Source organism: Lampetra fluviatilis, chromosome 61 (genome assembly GCF_964198595.1).
Source record: "Lampetra fluviatilis chromosome 61, kcLamFluv1.1, whole genome shotgun sequence".
In the NCBI taxonomy this organism is placed as follows: domain Eukaryota; kingdom Metazoa; phylum Chordata; class Hyperoartia; order Petromyzontiformes; family Petromyzontidae; genus Lampetra; species Lampetra fluviatilis.
In genome coordinates this window covers 2,027,054-2,044,576 of record NC_136335.1, presented here as the reverse complement: position 1 = coordinate 2,044,576, position 17,523 = coordinate 2,027,054, and the positions used below count along the sequence as shown (strand labels likewise).

Here is a 17,523-nt window from a genome sequence, read left to right as displayed (position 1 = left end):
GCATATAAAGGATTTATAGTGAAAAACTTTGTTTTTACGGGTTAATTTTTATTATTTTATTTTTATAAATTTTTATTTAATTTTTTACCTACGTGACTTTACCGAAAGAACTAAGTGTATGAATCATTGCAGTCACGAAAGCTTCAAATCTAGAACCTATTAGTATATTTTGGTACTGGCAAAGGAGGTCCCCTGATGACCCTGTATATTGTAGTGTATATTGTAATGCATACCTGTCAGCCCATACAATTTATCCGCATTCTTGTACAGGGACATTGAATTTTCAGCTCCATACGGAGTTTCAATGCTTTCCCACCTGATGATGGACGCTTGTGTTGTGCCCGAAACGTCGTGATTTATTTTATTTTATACCTACGTGACTTTACCGAAAAATCCTAAGAATATGAATCCTTGCAGTCACGAAAGCTTCAAATCTAGAAGTATGGAGTACAGCCGTTTCAATACGGGCAAATAAAGTTTTTATTTACGTGTTTCTCTCCCTTGTGATGGACACTTTGTAGGATAAACGTTGAGATTTACAAAGGGCACGGGGTGACCAATACGGTCTTAATTGTTCTGTGATAAAGTAGGGCACTGATAAGGGGTTGACAGGCATGTTAATATTCTTGGTTCTTTCGGTAAAGTCACGTAGAAGGGAAACAATAAAATAATAAAAATAAAACAATAAAATTTTCACGACGTTTCGATTGCAACACAAGCAATCATCATCATGTGTGAAAACCACAGAAAGAAAATTTGGTAAACCGCCACTTTTTAAAATTTTATTTTAATGATTGTTATTAAACATTTTGATTCTAATGATTCTACCAGGGCTTTTCATTCTGTGGAATTAATATATAGTTGTTGTAATTGTACTCTCCATTTTGCTTCGCTCTACTACAAAGTTTCAAGTATTTTTTTTATAGTTATGATGACTTTTAATATTTTATAATTATTATATAATTGCAATAGAATATTCTGAACAGCTGCAGTTTTAGTTAGACGTTTGAATATTTTCAAGTGAATTTGATGCTAAATTTCAGCTTTCCAATGCCTCCTTTTTAATAAATGTTTTCTCCTACAACATCAGAGTGCAGCGCCACATTAAATAGGCACTACTATGACAATAGTTGAAAGCGATTTGAAGCATGTTTTATTTTCAAAATGTAATATGGTTTGGGGGGGGGCAGAGCTTTGTGACGTCATATTTTAGGGGGGTCTGACTGTTTGTGACGAGGGGGGGAGGGGGGGGTCAAAAATCGGCCAAAATTGCGTGACGTCATTTATGGACGGCCCTTTTACCGAAAGAGCCAACAATATGAATATTACTGGTAGGAACCTCCTGGTTACACCAGCCCACAGGGGATTATTGTGTCCGTCCGTCGTGCAGAGAGGGGCTGGGTGGGGAGGGAGGGGCTGGGTGGGGAGGGGAGGGTGGGGAGGGGCTGGGTGGGGAGGGTGGGGGCTGGGTGGGGAGGGGAGGGTGGGGCTGGGTGGGGAGAATGGGGAGGGGCTGGGTGGGGGAGGGTGGGGAGGGGCTGGGTGGAGAGGGTGGGGAGGGGCTGGGGTGGGAGGGGTGGGGCTGGGTGGGGAGGGGTGGGGAGGGGCTGGGGTGGGGGGTGGGAGGGGTGGGGCTGGGTGGGGAGGGGCTGGTCACCCCGTGGTGCCCTTATAAAACTCAACGTTTAACCTACTCACGCCGGCTTGTGCCCGCCCTCACAGTCGGGCATATTTGCGGAATACACCACGCCGCCGTTGACCCTGCAGGCCATTGACCGAGCAACCCAACGTTCCTACCAGCTCCCTCCGCAGGACAATGTGTTCATAGCGCAGAGAGAGAGGGCGGGGCGGGGAGGGGGTTGGATTAAAAAAGTACAAAGTAAGTAAATAAATAATATGCTAATCGCCTCGTGAATTGTGGGGGGAGGGGGTGGAGCCCTTTAAACTCACAGCTGCTACTGCTGAGTCTCGCCCGGCACATAACCACACAACTCTTGCACGATTTTTACCCCGCTAAAGCGGCGGTTGTTAGTGGTATCGATAACCATTAGTTTGTTATCGTCGTCGTTGTGTTTGTTTGGTGGCGGTTGTTTTAATTTGTTTTAGTTTGCACGATACTGATTAGACTTAGCGGACACAATCGTCGTAAACGAAACGGATTAAGCGCGTTATCTGAGATCTCCACGCGGGGATTTTGTTTAAAAATATATATTTTTTTATCAATTCGCCCACGATATCGCCTCAGAAAAAGTCACGAGGAGGAAGCTGATTAAGGTAACGCGACGTTTTTATAAATATCTTTTAAACAATTAAATGTTTTTTTTTGTTGCTGTGTTGTTAGTCGCGCCGAAACGCTCCAACATTACACACACCAGTTCGACACCCGAACCTCGGCTGTTTAAAGTTAAATCTAAGCCGGGTTTGCGATGATAAAACATCGTCGGTTGTACGCGGTAACATTGTTAAACTGAATCAAAAGAAACATTGTCGTAGAGTTTCTCTTCAAAGATCGACCCCGCCTCGAACTAACGGTTTGGCCACGAACTCCCGCAGCGGCCTAGTCAATCCACGGTGTTGCCTAGAAAGCCCTGCCGAAGATGAAGCGCTTCGCCCGGCCGGTATTTTCCTTGTGCTCCCTGTAAGTGTGGTATTTATTGTTATATTTATTGTAATTTTTTAAAATGTTACATTTATTGCCGTGGTCATGTGTACTTTCATGCCTTTCGTACGTTGCGTACTGTTGTTTTAACGTGCGGATTTAGTGTTTTAAATCGCTTTTGGCAACGTGTTACTTAACAATAGTGACACGATTTAAAGCTTTCGTGACTGCAGGGATTCATCTTCTTGGTTCTTTCGGTAAAGTCACGTAGAATGGAAATAATAAAGTAATAAAAATAAAACATTATTTTCTTATGTTTTATTTTTATTATTTTATTATTTCCATTCTACAATTATGTTTTATTTTTATAATTTTATTATTTCCATTGTACATTCTTTTATTATGTTTTATTTTTATTATTTTATAATTTACATTCCACGTGACTTTACCGAAAGAACCAAGAAGATGAATAGTGACACAGTCGTGGTGAAGTATGGTCAAACGAAGCAATTAACTCATCCAGCAGTGGATTTACAAAGGGACCGTAGGTTACACTAATTAAAGTACTGTACTCGAGCGCGGCAAAGTGTTAAGAGGATCAAAATCCATTGTTGGACTGTACGTGCTATGTTCCCCACGTCTATGCGCCCAGCCTTTAACAAATCCGCACTGAGGAAGCTCTCATCCAGCAGTGGATTGACAAAATGTCTCTCGCCCTCTCTTTCTCTCTTCACGCGTACTGCAATGCATCGTATTTTTGTTTAAAAACTGTTATTTTTGCCTTATTACATTAGCCTGACTCCGGCCATAGGACTGTGGAATTTCCACTCCCAATCGCCCCATGCTTTTTAGCTGATTGTGGCCGATAAAATAGGTACACATTTGATAATAGTTTTTTTACCCATTTATCTGGCAACAAAACTGACACCTTTTCTACAAGGAGTCATGTTTGCATTGACCATAATACCTAACTGTGCACTAACTGTGCTTATATAACCAGATTGCTATCGGTAAGACCGGCGAGGTAGTTAACATCTCCTAGCCACCATGGCACCCTCTTGATTGTTTCACAGATTGCCCACTGGACCAGTATGGACTGTGTCCAAACGCACGTGACGTGTCGATATGTCCTCTGTAAATAGGAATTTAACGACTCGCTCGACTGCAAATGCAGTGAGGTGGTCTGATGCAACACACGTGGTCTGTATGTATGTGCGTTCAACTTCTGGCGCACCGTACAGAGCCAACCTTGCTCATCGAAGGTGCGGAAAAGACAACAAAATAAACACAAAATGCAGTTTTAGTAGTAGGGTTTTACCCTTTAAACTGGTACAAAAACTGACACCTTTATACAAGGCATCATGTTTGCAATAACCACAACACAAGCAGTCAAATGCAAACAAAAAGAAACAACTCTGATAATGATAAAATGCAGTTGTAAAGAAATGAGTTTGTCAATGTAAGTGATGATTTACAAGTGCATAGCTCCATTGTCTTCCTAATATGAACAGGAAGAGCGTTCCAGACGGCCGCAGAAGTGCATCTAAAATCGCGCCATGCGGTGACCACCGTTGTCTTTGTTCGATGGTTATCCAAGCGCCGCCCGCTGCTGCCATGACGATGACCGGAGTTTGCGTGATGATGCTTTATGCTCCTTGACGAAATCAGCGAGGTCATTGTGTGGTTCATTTGTGACGAGCGCTTTGTGTGAAATGAGTGCGACCTTTATCACGTATTCGTTTGGCAGTCGGAATCTAATGCAGCTCAGCGAGCCCTGGACGGGACAAGGCCGGATCTTGCAGTGCCCCATCATGACACGTGCCAAGGAATTTTAATCCGGTGGAATAAGCGAAACGCCACTCGGCTACCACCCCCGATGCTGCCATGGAATGGCTTTTACAAAGTAAAAAAATTTACCCGTAAAAGCAAAGTTTTTCACTATAAATCCTTTATATGCGTGGCGGCTAGAGTCCTCTCGTCCTCTGGCTTGAGATGGGTGCCACCTATAGGTCAGATGATTGCCTGTCACCAATAAGCAATTGGTAATTAAATATAATTTATTTTTTCCTAAAAAGTGTAACATTTTGGAAAAAGTTTTTCACGAAAATAAATTGTCACGCACAACGAGTCTGTGTGCAAAATGTCAGCTCGATTGGATCACGGGAAGTGGGTTAAAAAACGACCGAAAGATTTGCACGGTCGTAAGCAAGCAAGCGAACTTAATATAAAGGATTTTAAAAAATCCATTTGTAGTCTGCCGGTGCTGCTTATTCCAAACGCCTTACGAAAGAAGCAGAGTAAAACATAAATATGGAAAGGGGGGGGGTAGAGAAAGCACGTGTTAAGAAAATGTGGCAGCGAAATTGAAATTCGATTAAGTCTCACAATATAGATGAGTTGAATCGCACACAATGAGGTATGCACTCAGCAAGGCTATTGGCGGAAACGTCATGAGATATTTTCCAAAACATGATATCGGGCAAAGAGTCGCCAACAAATGGAGGAAACACTAACAGTCTCAGATTTGTGGACAACGTTTGGAATAACAACTGATGTATGCACATACATGTTGAGCATGTGGGTAGTTTTGAGTCCGTGGGCAGTGTTGAGTCCGTGGGCAGTGTTGAGTCCGTGGGCAGTGTTGAGTCTGTGGGCAGTGTTGAGTCTTTGGGTAGTGTTGAGTCTGTGGGCAGTTTTGAGTCTATGGGCAGTATGTATATTGAACCTCTTTCGCCACCGTACACAGCCAAGCGTGCTAATCGGAGGTGATTGAAATGGTGGACTGTGCAGTACTGTACAGGGAACGATTGAAGCTCTGAACGCAGGAAGTCTGCTAAGTGGGGCTCCAAATAGAATTGGGCAGAAGCAACGTCATGGACGACAAGGTCACCAAGGGGATCTGCTTTTTTTGGGATGTTGATCCTTTGGGGGGCGGAGGGTGGAGTTCCTTTGTAATTTGTCAACGTACAATCAAAACTATTTTTAAATCCTTTATATTAAGTTCGCTTGCTTGCTTGCTTGCGCGCTTACGACCGTGCAAATCTTTCGGTCGTTTTTTAACCCACTTCCCGTGATCCAATCGAGCTGACATTTTGCACACAGACTCGTTGTGTGTGACAATTTATTTTCGTGAATTTTTTTTTCCAAAATTTTACACTTTAGGACAAAAATATTATATTTAATTACCAATTGCTTAATGGTGGCAGGCAATCATCTGACCCATAGGTGGCAGCCATCTCAAGCCAGAGGACGAGAGGATTCTAACCGCCACGCATATAAAGGATTTATAGTGAAAAACTTTTTTTTACGGCTTAATTTTTATCACCGCAGTTATCGACTCATCACAGAGTTCGTTTGTGCGTTCGTTTCTCAGTCCGCTTGTCCTGGTGAGGGTCGTGGCGGCAGCGTGTTGAGTGGTGGCGTCCAGACCTCACTTTCCCTGGCGACAGACTCCAGCACTACTACACTACTTTACACTACACTATACACTACTACACTATACACTACTACACTATACACCACTATACACTACACTATACACTACTATACACTACTATACACTACTATACACTACTATACACTACTACACTAGACACTACTATACACTATACACTACACTATACACTACACTATACACTACACTATACACTACACTATACACTAATACACTACTACACTATACACTACACACTACACTATACACTGCTATACACTGCTATACATTATACACTACTACACTATACACTACTACTATACATTACTATACACTGCTACACTATACACTACTACACTATACACTGCTACACTATACACTGCTACACTATACACTACTACACTATACACCTACACACCACTATACTCAGACTCTCGTTCTTCCGAGGGAATTCCCAGGCCAGCCGGGCGACAGTCTCGCCAGCATGTCCTGGGCTGGCCCCAGAGTCTTGGCCGAGTGTATTAATAGATTGTATTCAAACATATTCCTCCAGCGGAGGGAGCTGGTAGGAACGTTGGGTTGCTCGGTCAATGGCCAGGGTCAACGGCGGCGTGGTGTATTCCGCAAATATGCCCGACTGTGAGGGCGGGCACAAGCCAGCGTGAGTAGGTTAAACGTTGAGTTTTATAAGGGCACCACGGGGTGACCAGCCCCTCCCCACCCAGCCCCACCCTCCCCACCCAGCCCCTCCCCACCCTCCCCTCCCCACCCAGCCCCTCCCCACCCTCCCCTCTCCACCCAGCCCTACCCCTCCCATTTTTGGATACATGACGGACGGACGGACACAATAATCCCCTGTGGGCTGGTGGAACCAGGTGGTTCCTACCAGTTTAATTGACGGTCTTACCGATAGCAATCTGGTTATATAGCGGAGGCGCAGTGATTATTATTATATTTTTGAAGCACAGTTAGTTGAATTGAGCAAAGGTCTAAGCGCTTGGGAAAAGAGATGATGGGAGGGAATTCCAAAGTTAGCAGCACATTGCGTTATGAACAGACTCGGTGACTTTCATTCGATTTTAAGGGACGCTGCGGTGGCTAGGAGATGTTAACTCCCTCGCCCGATATGCAGGAGGTCGTGGGTTCAATCACGACCCTGACGTCTACTGTGTATTTGGAGTCTGCGTGTGTTTCTCTCCGTGGTCGCGAGGATTTTTCTCCGGGTCCTCCGGTTTCTCCCAAATGCTCTGAACATAAATATGCGTTTTAAAACTAAACTATGTTTTATTTTTTCAGGCAAGGCCGACTGAGCTATGTAGCTCTTTTTCAGAAGCTACCTGGACACAGATGATCGCTCAACAAAGTGGCTTATGATCATGTGGAAATGTATAGCAAGCGAATTCGAAGGGCCGAATGGAACTTGTGAAATAAACACATGGATTCTAAATGTGGAGGGAAAACCGGAGGAACCGGGGAAAAATCCACCCAAACAAACTCCAAATATACAGCAGGTGTGTCAGGGTCGGGTTGGAACCGACGACCTCCTGTATACCAGGCGAGGTAGTTAACATTTCCTAGCCACCGTGATGATGATGAGAGAGAGACACACACGCAAACTCCAAATATACAGCAGCAGGCGTCAGGGTTGAGATCGAACCCATGACCTCCTGTACACCAGGCGAGGTAGTCAACATCTCCTTGCCACCGTGATGATGATGAGAGAGAGACACACACAAACTCCAAATATACAGCAGCAGCGTCAGGGTTGAGATCGAACCCACGACCTCCTGTACACCAGGCGAGGTAGTTAACATATCCTAGCCACCGTGATGATGATGAGAGAGAGAGAGACTCAAACTCGAAACATACAGCAGACGTCAGGGTCGTGATCGAACCCACGACCTCCTGTACACCAGGCGAGGTCGTTAACATCTCCTAGCCACCGTGATGATGATGAGAGAGAGATACGCAAACTCCAAATATACAGCAGCAAGCGTCAGGGTTGAGATCGAACCCACGACCTCCTGTACACCAGGCGAGGTCGTTAACATCTCCTAGCCACCGTGATGATGATGAGAGAGAGAGAGAGACTCAAACTCGAAACATACAGCAGACGTCAGGGTCGTGATCGAACCCACGACCTCCTGCATACCAGGCGAGGTAGTTAACATCTCCTAGCCACTGTGATGATGATGAGACAGAGAGACACGCACCCTCTTAGAAGGGGCTGTCTCGGGCTCACTCTGGTGTACGCCTATCTGGCAGCAGTGACGCTACGAAACAATTGCAGGGTTGCACCTTGCACCTGTAAGCGGCAGCGTTGATGATTCACGAGGTGGGTGGTGTTTTATTTATAGAATTCATACCCACAAGGAGCGAAACGGCAGTCTCCCCCCCACCTCCTCCCCTTTCAAAGAAATTAAAGTTTACACCATTGGAACCTCATTTGCCAGTAACAAAATATGATAATTGTTTTTTTACCCTTTTATCTGGCAAAAAAACTGACACCTTTTTTTTGATGATTGGTCCAAGACCATCTGAGACTAGGCTCTAAAGAAAGCTGTCTCGGGTGTGGACCAATCAACTTCAAGGACAGTGCATACATTATCAGAGTTGTGTTTTTTGTTTGCATTCCGACTGCAGGTATTGTGGTCAATGCAAACATGACTCCTTGTAAAAAAGGTGTCAGTTTTGTTGCCAGATAGAAGGGTAAAAAAACAATTATCGAAATAAAAGTTGTTGGCTAATTTTGTTTACGTTATGCTTCGTTAGCTTATCTCCAAAAGCACGAATGTTTAGTCAAGATTTTCATCGCTTTATTTCCCTTCCGCTCCGTAACTCTGAGTAACACTTTCCGCAATATAAAAAAAATTATCCTCGCGCGAGATAAGAAGGCCCGTGACGAACGTGTCCCCTTTGCCAAGTGCAGAATTGAACTTGTGAAAAAAACTATTTTGAAATACTCTTGCTTCTTTCGGTAAAGTCACGTAGAAGGGAAACAATAAAATAATAAAAATATAAAACAATAAAATTCTCACGACGTTTCGACTGCAACACAAGCAATCATCATCAGATGAAATTATAAAAATAATAAAAATATAAAACAATTAAATTCTCACGACATTTCGACTGCAACTCAAGCAATCATCATTAGATGAAATAATAAAAATATAAAACAATTAAATTCTCACGACGTTTCGACTGCAACACAAGCAATCATCAGATGAAATAATAAAAATAATAAAAAATATAAAAAATTTAATTCTCACGACGTTTCGACTGCAACACAAGCAATCGTCATCAGGTGTGAAAAACACCTTTTTTCAAATTTTCTTGCCACGACTCACATCAGTGGTGACTGATACCTGCACCGATCCTAAGGCCAATCCACACTGACCAGTGTGGTGATGCACGTTTCAAATAATATAACCCGTAAAAACAAAGTTTTTCACTATAAATCCTTTATATGCGTGGCGGCTAGAGTCCTCTCGTCCTCTGGCTTGAGATGGCTGCCACCTATGGGTCAGATGATTGCATTGCACCATTAAGTAATTGTTAATTAAATATAATATTTTTGTCCTAAAAAGTGTAAAATTTTGGAAATTTGTTTTCACGAACATTAATTGTCACGCACAACGAGTCTGTGTGCAAAATGTCAGCTCGATTGGATCACGGGAAGTGGGTTAAAAAACGACCGAAAGATTTGCACGGTCGTAAGCAAGCAAGCGAACTTAATATAAAGGATTTAAAAATCCCCCGCGGTTGACAAGTCATGGACAGGCCCATCATCCAGCAGTGGATTGACAAAGGGCATGTGAATGACCATATTTCAATAGGTTTCAAAAGTGCACGTGTTCTTACATAAGTTAAACGTTAAGCGCAGTTGCTGCAATAATTGACCATTGTGGAGATAATTATATTAATCCACGTTCATTCATCCGTGCAGAAAATTCTTGAGCCTCTGACAAGGAGGAGCTTTTTGTGTTCAGGTTGTCTCCCCCCCACCCCGCACCTGATTAGCACGATTGGCTACTGTACAGTGCGAAAGAAGTTCAACCTACATACAGAATTGTGATTCTGGTAGGAACCTCCTGGTTACACCAGCCCACAGGGGATTATTGTGTCCGTCCATCGTGCAGGGAGGGGCTGGGTGGGAAGGGTGGGGCTGGGTGGGGAGAGGCTGGGTTGGGAGGGTGGGGCTGGGTGGGGAGGGAGGGGCTGGGTGGGGAGGGTGAGGAGGGGCTGGGTGGGGAGGGGCTGGTCACCCCGTGGTGCCCTTATAAAACTCAACGTTTAACCTACTCACGCCGGCTTGTGCCCGCCCTCACAGTCGGGCATATTTGCGGAATACACCACGCCGCCGTTGACCCTGGCCATTGACCGAGCAACCCAACGTTCCTACCAGCTCCCTCCGCAGGACAATGTGTAAAATTTGGCTGGCGATTAATTTCCACATGATGATAGGCCTCTTTGTTGAGCTGTCATTTGTGGCCCACGTCACTTCTGAAAGAGAGCAAAAAGGCTCGGTGGGCTTTCGGGGCCGTCCATAAATGACGTCACGCAATTTTGGACGATTTTTGACCCCCACCCCCTAGTCACACGACGTCACAAAAAGTCAGATCCCCCCCCTCAAATATTTTGAACTTGCTTCAAATCGCTTTAAACTATTGTCATTGTAGTGCGTATTTAATGTGGCGCTGCACTCTGATGTTGTAGGAGAAAACATTAAAAAGTCTATTTAATTAAGTAGAACGTGTTGTCTATATTTATTTAAAGTTGCGCATTTTGATATGACGTCACATTTCTCAAACACCCCGCCCCCCTCGTCACACATCGTCACAAATGTCTGACCCCCCCCCCCCCCCAGGTGCGTGACGTCATTTATGGACGGCCCCTTACCTGGTATACTGGAAATAGTTAATGGTAAAAATAGTATCTCAATGTAAGTCTATGAGTCTCTGAGTATACGACTCTCTACTTAAATCTCTGTCTGTATGTCTGTCGTTTAAGCTTAAACTATTTTAATTTTACACCATTGGAACCTCATTTGCCAGTAAAAAAATATGATAATTGTTTTTTTACCCTTTTATCTGGCAACAAAACTGACACCTTTTTTACAAGGAGTCATGTTTGCATAGACCACAATACCTGCAGTCATAATGCAAACAAAAAACATAACTCTGATAATGTGCACTGTCCTTGAAGTTGATTGGTCCACACCCGAGACAGCTTTCTTTAGAGCCTAGTCTCACATGGTGTACACCATGTTTTTGTTTGCATTCCGACTGCAGGTATTGTGGTCAATGCAAACATGACTCCTTGTAAAAAAGGTGTCAGTTTTGTTGCCAGATAAAAGGGTAAAAAAACAATTATCATATTTTGATTTTAGCAGGTGTAAGGCCCACTGAGCAATGTAGCTCTTTTTCAGAAGCGACCTGGTCACAAATGATAACTCAACGAAGTTGCTTTTCATCATCGTCGCGTGGAAATGCATCGCAGCAGCCAAATAATCTCCAACGCATGTTTCTAAAATCCACGCGACCACGGTTAGAGAGAGGGATACGCAAACTCCAAATATACAGCAGCAGGCATCAGGGTCGGGATCGAATCCACGACCTCCTGCACACCAGGCTAGGTAGTTAACATCTCCTAGCCACCGTGATGACGATGAGAGAGAGAGAGAGAGACGCAAACTCCAAATATACAGCAGCAGGCGTCAGGGTCGGGATCGAACCCACGACCTCCTGCACACCAGGCGAGGTAGTTAACATCTCCTAGCCACCGTGAACATGGGCCCTTAGTGCAGTTGCATCGCCGACACACTCCGATAGCCACGCCACCGCTCATAATGCGTGCCGCTTGTTGCTATGTCGGCTGTGCGAGAATGATTTCTCTTGTGTTGCCGTGTAGAGCCGGCGGCGTGTACAATGAGTGCATTGTTAATGCAAGGGCTTCCTGGTGCATCTCTAAGTCTATTGATTCAGGACGGATCGAAATGCATTACGTCAGCGATCGTGAAGTTTCCAGTGAGAGTAACATTTTAGTTAATGGGAAAAAATGTGCAAGGGATGGCACGATTTGTATCATGATTATCAGACTGGACTTTCAAATCCAGAGGTTAATGGTTGAAATCCACGTTTCAATGCTCATTAACCCCTCTCCCGTTCCGGGACGTCTGCAAGCTGTGGGTGACCCCTTCACCGCCGAACCACGTGAACACGGCAATCGGTTCGGTGTTAATTTTATTTCGAGAGAGGCGTAGTAGCAGCAGAGGCACCGTTGTTCTTTTAAAGACGTCGTTACTCACCACGGAGAACTGTAGCGACACGACCCCGGGTGCCAAAACTGTGCCTTGTGGGCGCCTTGGTACCACGTCTTCCGAACCTGAAGACGTACCGACAAAGTTACTTAATCTTCTTGGTTCTTCTTCTTGGTTCTTTCGGTAAAGTCACGTAGAAGGGAAATAATAAAATAAAGCATAATAAAATAATTCTCACGACGTTTCGGCCACAACGCAAGCAGCCGTCATCAGGTGACGCTGTCTCCCCGACAGACCTGTTCTTCACCTGAGGACGACTGCTTGCGTTGTGGCCGAAACGTCTTGAGAATTATTTGAATTATGTTTTATTTTTATTATTTTATTATTTTCCTTCTACGTGACTTTACCGAAAGAACCAAGAAGATAAACATTATTTTATTTTTTATCTCACAGAGGGTTGCAATCGAAACAACCTTGCAAGTCTCTTGACTCCCCAACTAACTGCCCCTTTTCCAGCCAGCCAGCCTGCAACTAACTAACGGGTTCAACCACAGTTAGTCGATTGGCAGGCCCATGGACGTGGTAGGGTAAAGTGTGGGTAACTTCCATCTCTTCCAAGACGTACGGGGGAGCGTGGAAAAGTAGGCCAAGAACACACCTCTGGAGCAGTGGCTTTCATTCTCTTGGCCACTGTACCCCCCCCCTCCCTGTTGGATGTTGTGTTCTAGAGAGTACTAAACCCCCGTGCATGACCCAACATGGTTCTGAGAAATAAATGTATGGATAAAAAACTTCTGAATTCTAATCAAATGTCCATTTTGTGAGGTATCCTAGCTAGCGAGTAACTGCGTAAAGAAAATTAAACATATCACAAGGAAGCCACGCACTTTCATTGAGCCCATCAAATTTGATGAATTCTAAGGTCAAAATAATGTATTTTATACTTTTGGGTGCAAATGAAAGTGTGCGCATTAAAAAATATAGTTTTTTTATTACCTAACTAGCTGTACTACTCCGGCTTCGCCCGGGACTTGTCACCACGCCCGGCCGCCTTTGTCTCCCCAGTGGCGATGTTCACACACCGCATCAGTTACTCGTTTGAGGCTGAGTCAACCTAGGGGAGGCCCAGGAGCGGTTAAAATAATCGTCACCGGTGGTGGCCGTGAACGGGAATCGAACTCGGGTCGCCGGGTTCGTAGCGCAGCGCGCTACCCACTACACTACACGTGACAGATGTGACGTCTCTCTGCACGTGCCTGGAGCTTTTTCAGGCTTCATAACTCGGCTCCACCGTGGCGCATAAAACGTCGGACATCGTGCCGAACAATACGTAGCGGAACGAGGCGCCACACGGCAAAGAGAGAGTGAGCAAAATGACCGTTTGTATAACCCGTGATAATTTCAACTCCACTGGGTTTCCACGCTGGATTACGATGGGACGTTGCGTAGGCATTGGCTTTAATGTTGCCACAGGGCTTAAGGCAAGGCCCAGCTTGAATGACAGATGCAGCAGGAATGTTGCGAGCATATTTTGGGCCGTTAAGTCCCTTGTACTCGCATATTTGCCGGTTTGCCAGAGACACACTGCTCTCTCCGTCATCAGAAGTAGATATGTGACTGTCGGATGTGCGACGTTGTCCTGTGCTCCGCAAAATCCGTTGTCTTTCCCATCGCGATGCGAAGAGATCGGGTTGATTGGTGATCCAGCGCTCGCTGATTAACTCCATGGCACTCGTTTACTGATTCACTCGAAGTCACTCGCTCACTGCCACCCACTCACCGCACTGCAGGTCACAACAACACACTCACCCACTCACCGCACTGCAGGTCACAACAACACACTCACCCACTCACCGCACTGCAGGTCACTACAACAACTCACTCACTCACCACACTGCAGGTCACAACACACTCACCCACTCACCACACTGCAGGTCACAACACACTCACCCACTCACCACACTGCAGGTCACAACAACACACTCACCCACTCACCACACTGCAGGTCACAACAACACACTCACCCACTCACCGCACTGCAGGTCACAACAACAACTCACCCACTCACCGCACTGCAGGTCACATTAACACACTCACTCACCGCACTGCAGATCACAACAACACACTCACACACTCACCCACTCACCACACTGCAGGTTACAACAACACTCACTCACCGCACTGCAGGTCACATCAACACTCACCCACTCACCACACTGCAGGTCACAACAACACTCACTCACCGCACTGCAGGTCACAACAACACCCACTCACCACACTGCAGGTCACAACAACAAACTCACCCACTCACCACACTGCAGGTCACATCAACACTCACCCACTCACCACACTGCAGGTCACATCAACACTCACTCACCGCACTGCAGGTCACAACAACAAACTCACCCACTCACCACACTGCAGGTCACATCAACACTCACCCACTCACCACACTGCAGGTCACAACAACACTCACTCACCGCACTGCAGGTCACATCAACACTCACTCACCGCACTGCAGGTCACAACAACAAACTCACCCACTCACCACACTGCAGGTCACATCAACAACTCACTCACTCACCACACTGCAGGTCACAACAACAACTCACCCACTCACCGCACTGCAGGTCACATTAACACACTCACTCACCGCACTGCAGATCACAACAACACACTCACACACTCACCCACTCACCACACTGCAGGTTACAACAACACTCACTCACCGCACTGCAGGTCACATCAACACTCACCCACTCACCACACTGCAGGTCACAACAACACTCACTCACCGCACTGCAGGTCACAACAACACCCACTCACCACACTGCAGGTCACAACAACAAACTCACCCACTCACCACACTGCAGGTCACATCAACACTCACCCACTCACCACACTGCAGGTCACATCAACACTCACTCACCGCACTGCAGGTCACAACAACAAACTCACCCACTCACCACACTGCAGGTCACATCAACACTCACCCACTCACCACACTGCAGGTCACAACAACACTCACTCACCGCACTGCAGGTCACATCAACACTCACTCACCGCACTGCAGGTCACAACAACAAACTCACCCACTCACCACACTGCAGGTCACATCAACACTCACCCACTCACCACACTGCAGGTCACATCAACACTCACTCACCGCACTGCAGGTCACAACAACACACTCACCCACTCACCACACTGCAGGTCACAACAACAAACTCACCCACTCACCACACTGCAGGTCACTGTGGTTTTTAAAAGAAAACCACTTGCCACTGATGTGCGTACCTGTCGACCCGTGATCAGTGCCCGACCTTATTACAGACCAATTCCGACCTTATTGGTCACCCCGTGCACCTTATAAATCTCAACGTTCATCCTACAACGTCCCATCACAAGGGAGGAACACAAATAGCCAAGCAAATAATTAATTTCTCCGTATTGAAACGGCTGTACGCCGTATGGACCGTATGGGTTGACGAGTATTTGATAGCCGTGACTAAGTTGTTGACAATACTGTGCTCAAGTCAGGTCGCTTCACGATTACCCTAAACATTATTCACAGCTTCAAAATACTGCCCCATCGGAGAGCACTACTTTTCAGTGTTTATCTTAAAGATAGACTCAACTGGCTCGGGGCAATGAACAGGAGGTGAACCCACCGCCTCAATGCCCCTTTGTGCAGGAAATCCCTTTCAGGTGAGCACTCGAGATGCCGGGATAAGTCTCGCGGGGGAAAAAAGTGTGGTCAACAATGAAGCAAATAGATATGGGCGGAAAATCAATAAAATAAAAAATCAGAGACGGACAGATATACATCGGAGCGGTGACAACCAGATCGACGTCGGAGCAGAGACAACCAGATAAAGATCAGATCAGAGACAGACAGATAGAGACCAGAGACATCCAGATAGACAGATAGAGATCAGAGCAGAGACATCCAGATAGAGATCAGAGCAGAGACAGACAGACAGAGATCAGAGACAGACAGACAGAGATCTGAGTAGACACAGACAGATAGAGATCAGAGACAGAGACAGACAGATAGAGATCAGAGCAGAGACAGACAGATAGAAATCAGAGACAGAGACAACCAGATAGAGATCAGAGCAGAGACATCCAGATAGAGATCAGACACAGAGACACAGACAGATAGAGATCAGAGCAGATACAGACAGATAGAGATCAGAGACAGACAGATAGAGATCAGAGACAGAGACAGACAGACAGAGATCAGAGCAGGGACAGACAGATAGACATCATACCAGATACACCCAGATAGAGATCAGAGCGGAGACAGACAGACAGAGATCAGAGCGGAGACGACCACATTACAGAAGAAACCGATAACAGCGCGCGAATATGAACAATTATTCAATGAGATGTCTTTCCTGTAACGAGTGTCCTCAGCCGCCGTGCATCCCGCAAACCTATCACGTGGAAGGGCCCAATCGGAACACGGCTTGGAGCGAGGGGGGGGGAGAGGGGGGAAGTTGATAAACCAAATTCTTGGCTTTCTCTCATCGGTCGAGGTCTCAGAAAATGTTTGGGGCCCCCCCCCCCGTTTCTCGCAGCAGCCTGTGTCGAGTAAGAGGAACAATCATTTCCATTGTACGGTTGTTGAGAATGGAGTCCCGTGGGGAGCCCCCGCCCTCCGCCTCTCTGGTTTTGCCGTAGAGCCGTCCCTGAGGGTACGGCGAAGCGGGTAGACTGCCCCGTTCCCCGCGCTGTGGGGGTGGGTGGGGGGGCCACATTGCGTACGGAATAATCACACGGAGCGTCGTCACGCGCGACAATCGACACAGCATTGTCATTCTAGATTTGAAGCTTTCGTGACTGCAAGGATTTATATTCTTAGGTTTTTTTTCGGTAAAGTCACGTAGGTAAAAAAAAAAAAATTAGGTAAAAAATTTAAATTCATAAAAGTTAAATAAAAATAAAATAAAAATCACGTCGTTTCAGAAGCTTGTGTTGCCTCCGAAACGTCGTGATTTTTATTTTACTTTTATTAATTTAAATGTTTTAACCTACGTGACTTTACCGTAAAAACCTAAGAATACAGCATTGCCAGCCACGTCGGCCGTCCTGGTTAACACTGCTTTGTGTACGAACCGCAAGTGCTACGTGCCGTCTGCTTAGCTCACAGTGGACAGTAAAGATCCTGCGACTATGACATCAGATTCAGTAATGTATTTATACTCCTGAAGTAATCCGATTAACTAT

General features: G+C 45.6%; 1 protein-coding gene across 1 annotated transcript in view; it reads left to right on the top strand.

The window, feature by feature from the left end:
* Window positions 1-1,944: 1,944 nt before the first annotated feature.
* Window positions 1,945-17,523, top strand: part of LOC144951298 (multivesicular body subunit 12B-like) — a 62,040-nt gene continuing 46,461 nt past the window's right edge. The window contains exon 1 of the mRNA XM_078881499.1: window positions 1,945-2,274. The gene's annotated coding sequence lies outside the window, so the exon portion shown is untranslated. The remainder of the gene's footprint in view (window positions 2,275-17,523) is intronic.